Raw genomic sequence first — 6,525 nt, forward strand, 5'->3', positions numbered from 1 at the left:
TTATTAGTTCTGACTTTTATCTTTATTATATGTTCATGCGTGAGATGATATTTATAGATAGAGATCAATCTTGATGTGGCCTATGATGGTATGGATACTTTCAAATTAATATAATTTGATTGAATATAAGATTATATTTTATAAGTCAATCTTGGATCATCTTGAAATAAGATTGTCCTGACAAAATGATTGAAATCCATTATGCTGTTAGGTTGTCCTAGGATGAGAAGAGCTTGATGAGATAAAATATCATAAGAAATGAAACATAAACATAAGATCATTCAAATCTAGATTATGAGATAATTGTAGAGGTGTTTTCATGGATACATGTAGTAATCTCTTGGAATCACTATGATTTATGACGTAGGGTGTATCATGAACACTCAGTAAATTGGTTTACAATTTGCAATTTGTCATGGCAAAAACTAATAGGCTGAACCAATTTGGAATTGAATGATTAATTGGTGTCTAAGACAAGTGATAGAATGATGGTTACTTAGTTAGGACCGTTGTTTATGCATGGAGAGTCTCCCACCAATCTTGAACTTACTTGGCCAATTTAATAGACTAACTTTCTTTGGGAGCCTAATGTTGAGTTCACCATATATATTGCATTTGCACCATGGTTCCGATCTTAGTGAACGAAGTGAAGATCTCTCAAGTAGATCCTTGATAATTATAAATTTACATAAGATATAAATTAAAATAATTAAAATAAAGAGATCTAAATTAATTTTTTTTATAAATATTAAGTCTAACGGTCTTTCACCAATATGGATGTGCAGGTATCTTTTTGGTGTTGATTATTCTCAACTGGATATAGTGATTCAGTTGCACCAGGAGGTGCAACCACTCTATTAGCATGAGACGTTGTAAAGTAAAGATGAGGTTGGGCCCAATATCTATCAGGTGAGGGATCCAATGATGGCTTTGCACTTGCATTGAACGATGGGTTTGACTTAACTAAGAAATGAGGCCAATATCTATCAGGTGAGGCCTTCATGATTTAGAGACCAAATTTTGCTAGAACAAGCTTGAGAAGCATTGGACAAGAGTTATCCACTCATCGATATATGTATCATCAATACCTGTCAGGTGAGGTGCACGTATATCAGTGAGACCATTGTATCCATTTAAAACCCTAGTCACGAAGGGCTTCTATTTCTTCACAAGAGTGTAAGAGATTCAAAAAAATAGTGGAAGGAATGTTTGTTTTAAAAGATCTTAAAATAAATTAAAAATTAAGTACAAAGTCTAATTAGAATCTCTTCTCTCTGCAGTTTACAATGTCAGCTTCCAATCCTTTAGCCTGAATTCTTGAACCAATGGATTGATTGGAAACAACTATAAAGACTGGCTTAGAAATCTTAGAATAATTTTGAACTAAAAAAAAATAAGCTATGTACTCGACTAGGATCCTCTTGTTTTACCAAACCATCCAACTGTTAAACAACGAGCAGCATTTGAAAAGTAGACGGATGATGACAATAAAATTAAGTGCTATATCTTGGCATCAATAACTAATGAACTACAATGTCAACATGAGGATATGCAAACTACCAGGGCTATGATAACTTACATGTAAGAGTTGTATGGTGAGTAGAGCCAGACTGCATGTTATGAAGTATTCAAGTGACTCTTCAACCCTAAGATACGCGAAGGACAGTCAGTCCATGATCATTATTTGATAATAATTAAAGACTTAAAAGAGCTTAAGAAGCTTGGCATGATCATGCATAAGGACTTGCAAGTGGATTTGATCCTACAATCCCTTCTTAGTTTATATGGATAGTTTATAGTAAACTACCATATAAACAAGAATGATAGCACTTTATCTGAATTGTTGAACATGTTGGTGGCCATTAAGAAAATCTTAAAAAGTTCAAGGAGCACTATTCTTACTGTAAAGCGAGCATCTACATCTAAGAGAAAGTCTATTTGGAAGAAGAAGCAAAAGCCTGCAATGAAGCAAAAGCAGGAGAATAAGCCAAAGAAGGACACTCCCAAGAAAGTATTAGACAAGAAAAAATGTTTCCATTATAATGTTGACGGCCACTGAAAAAGAAACTGTCCTACATATCTGAAGAGCCTAAAAAAAAAAAAGGATGATACACCTTCTGAAGGTATATCAGATCTGCTCATAATTGAATCAAATCTAGTAATTTTTTCTACTTCTAGTTGGGTCATAGACTTTATTTTTAGTGCTCATTTATGTACTTTAATATAGGATCTGATAGAGAGTAAAGGACTGAGAAAAGATGAAATGATCTTTTGGATTGGTAATGGAGCAAGAGTTGCTGCTATAGCTGTTGGTACCTATCCTCTGTGATTACTATCAATCTTCAATTTAGTTCTTAGAGACTGTTACTATGCATCTGCTGCTAGTAGAAATTTAATTTTTGTATCTGTACTATCATAGGATGAATACAATTTTAATTTTAATAAAGACTACTATTCCATTTATTTAAAAAATAAATTAGTTGCACATAATTTATTTTAATTGATAATCTCTACCATTTATATGTTGATGTATTTATGAACATATCTGAGCAGATAATGAGTGCTGTAGGATCTAAAAAATCTAGGGATGAGATAAACCAAAGATATATATGGCATCTCAGACGTGGTCATGTAAGAGAGAAGAGAATAAATAAATTGAAAAAGGATGGAATCCTTGACTCATTAAATTTTGAGTCATATCTAATTTGTCAATTCTGTCTTCAAGAAAAAATGATCGAATTATCCTTTATAAGATATGAAAAAAAACCCTCTATGATACTTGCCCTGGTACACACCGAGGTATGTAGTCCATTCGATGTGCAGACCAGGGACAGTTATATCTACTTCATTACCTTTATTGATGATCACTCATGATATGGGTATGTATATCTAATGAGATATAAATTTGAAGTTTTTGAAAAGTTTAAAGAATTCAGATGTGAAGTAGAGAAATAAATCAGAAAATTCTTTAAGATTCTTCGATCAGATTGAGAAGGAGAATATTTTTATAGAAAATTTTAGGATTATCTCAAAGAAAATGGTATAGTCTCATAATGGACATGACCTGATACACCTCAACTTAATGAGATATTAAAAAGGAGGAACAGGATCCTATTAGATATGGTCCGATCCATGATGAGCTTTACTGATTTATCTTTATTTCTTTAGAGACATGTTTTACTTTCTGTAATCTATTTGTTAAATAGAATATCCTCTAAACTTATTTCAACTATGCTATATGAAATGTGGTATAATAAGAAATCAAGTCTTGGCCATCTCAAGATTTGGAGATGTTTAGCCTACGTCAAAAGACAACAGGCAGACAAGTTAGAGGCTAGATCTATGAGAGCTTGTCTAATAAGATATCCCAAAGAGTTATTAAGATATTATTTTTACTTTCTAGAGGATCATAATATAATTATGAGACGATATATCATATTCTTAAAAAAATAGTTTATTCAAGATAGAGGCAGTGGGAGGCAAATTGAGCTCAAAGAGTAAGTCTCTGAAAAGCAACAGATCATAGACCAATTAGAACCTATTCAGACTAAGCCAGTAGATATTGTATATCCACCACCTCATAGATCTAGTAGGATCTTCCATCCTCCTGAAAGATATATAGGTATGATCACAGAGGATGTAGAGAAAATATTCCTCGTAAAGATAGAAAATATAGAGATGACCTTAAAATCTATAATGATGCGATGTCGGACATTGACTTCGAGAAGTGGTTGAATGTTATGAAGTCAGAAATTGACTCCATATATTTGAATCACCTATGGACCTTGGTATATCCATCAGAGGATGTAGTATCTATTGAATGTAAATGAATCTATAAAAAAAAAATAGATGCGGATGGAAAGATAGAGACCTATACAGCTAGGCTCATGGTGAAAGGTAATAGCCAATGTGAAGGCATTGATTATCAGATACTTTTTTATCTATAGCCATGCTAAAATTTATTCGCACACTGCTTGGTATTGTAGCTTATTATAATTATGAGATGTTGCAGATAGAAGTGAAAACTATATTCCTAAATAGATATCTTAAAGAAGATATATATATGGAGTAGTCTATAGATTTCACTTCCGATGATGGAGATCACAAAGTCTGTAAGTTATATAAATCCATATATGGATTAAAGTAAGCATCTTAGATTTGGAATACTCATTTTAACATTATGATCAAATCATTTAATTTCATCAAAAGTAAAAAAAAATCTTGTATCTTCAAAAAGATCAGTGAGAGTGCTGTTACATTCTTCATATTGTATATAGACAATATCTTTCTTACTAAAAATGATATTCTCATGCGGACTTCGGTTAAAAATTAGTTATCCAAAAAATTTTCTATGAAAAATCTAGGAGGGGCATCCTATATTTTTAGAATAAAAATTTATAGAGATAGATCTAAGAGAATGCTTGATTTTTCACAAAAAATATACATAGAGAAAGCGCTGAAAACGTTCAGCATGAAAAACTCCAATAGAAAATTTTTATCCCTTAGACATGGTATTTATCTCTTCAAAAAGATGTGTCCGACCATATCTAAGAAGATTCAGTGATGACCAAGATCCCTTATGCTTTGACTAGAGGAAGCCTCATGTATGCCATGTTATGTACAGACTTGATATAGTCCTTACTGTGAGTGTCATACGTAGATATCAGTCAAATCTAGATGAGCAGCACTGGATAGCTATGAAGAATATTCTTAAGTATTTGAGAAAAACTAAAGATTTATTCTTAATCTTTGAAGGATCAGAATTTGAGTTGCAGGTTGAAGAATCAGAATTTGTTCTTATGTTTGACACTGATGAAATAAGGTCTACATCAGGTTTTGTGTTCTTATGCAATAATGGTTTGATAAGTTGGAAGAGTTTCAAGCAACCGATCATTGCAGATTCAACCATAAAAGTGGAGTATATCGCTGCATCAAAAATTGTAAAGGAAGTCTTTTGGTATAAAAAATTCATTGTGAAACTAGATGTCATATCATTAGATGCCATCACATTGTACTGCAACAATAACGACATCATAGCCCTTGCTAAGAAGCCTAGATCTCATCAGAAGACCAAGCACATCGAGTGGCAATTCAATATCATTCATGACTATATCAAGAAGAAATACATTGAGGTGTAGAGAATAGACTCTATGGATAATGTGGTGGACTCACTAACTAAGCCGCTTGGCCAGCAGAAGACTGAAGCCCATCTTGAAAAGATAGGACATAGATATATGGTAAATTGACTTTAGTGCAAGTGAAAGATTGTTAAATGTATATCCTAGAAGTCAATCTGATTGACACATTATATTTTTCAAAGACATAAATTTATACTTGACTCATTTATTTATTAATAAAATTGAATAATTTTTTATTCTGTTCTTGTGTTATGTGTCCTTGAATCATCCAAGAAATTAATAAAATGATGATACATATTCTTAAGCATTAAAAATTTGAGACATATATCATTGATGGTTAATTACTAAAACTACTCCCGATCGATGGATCATCATGAGGGTGGTGATTGATCCGATGAGGTTAATGCATGGATCACTTTCTTTTGGATAGATGAGTCTTAAGTCTATAATATGGGGACACTGAATGAGAGTGAAAGTGATTGTTAGAGAATAACGGTACTGAACATGATCAAAATGAAAAGTCACTTGGATGTCTACTTACTCGTTAGTGAGTTTTTCGATGCTATAGTTGTGTGAGTAGTTCTTTAATCTGTAGTGTCTCAACTATTCACAGTGAGGTTGCTGTAGTTTGACTGCACATTCACATGGCCTCCTTGTTATATGGGTCCTTACGGTGTATGTTGGCTACAATAAGTTTACTGTAGGAATAGGATGCGTACTTAGATGGGATCTATCGATCTTAGTAGTTAAGGAGTAGTCCTATATAATTTATGATGCTGAGTTCTTAAGATTGTGGCCATGACAATGTGATTAATGAAAAAAGATTTTTATGAGAAATCATGACTTGAACTCGAGTTAATTAAATTTTACATGTAACAGATGATGGGGTTGGATGAGTTTTTCATAACATCCATCTTGTCAGAACTTACGATAAAAAAATTGAATCACACATTAACTATACTTAGACATTCAGACTCTTCTATTCTACTGGATTGCCACTACATGCTGCTAGACATCACTGATTGATTGTGAGATCTGTGAGAATTAATTGATGGTCAATAATTTTCATCGGGTGAGTTAGAATTGTTCCAATCTATTGAAAAGAGTTTCAATGATATTTATGATGGAGATCATGATGTGTCTCACTATCAGATAGAATAGAACCTATGGGATTATTGTGCAGGATCTGATACCATGCGTTGCAGCAGGAAAAAAGAAAAAATAAAATAAGAACACAATCAAATATGTGGATCAGTCAAAAAGCTCATCTCTACGAGACATGCAAGCTTCATTATGAGAAAATAAAAAATTTACAAGAGAAGATCACATCCTCAACCCTCATACATTAATCCCTCTCTCTTAATAAGAAGCTCTCCTTTACAAAATC

This window comes from Elaeis guineensis, chromosome 15, assembly GCF_000442705.2.
Source record: "Elaeis guineensis isolate ETL-2024a chromosome 15, EG11, whole genome shotgun sequence".
Classification (NCBI taxonomy): domain Eukaryota; kingdom Viridiplantae; phylum Streptophyta; class Magnoliopsida; order Arecales; family Arecaceae; genus Elaeis; species Elaeis guineensis.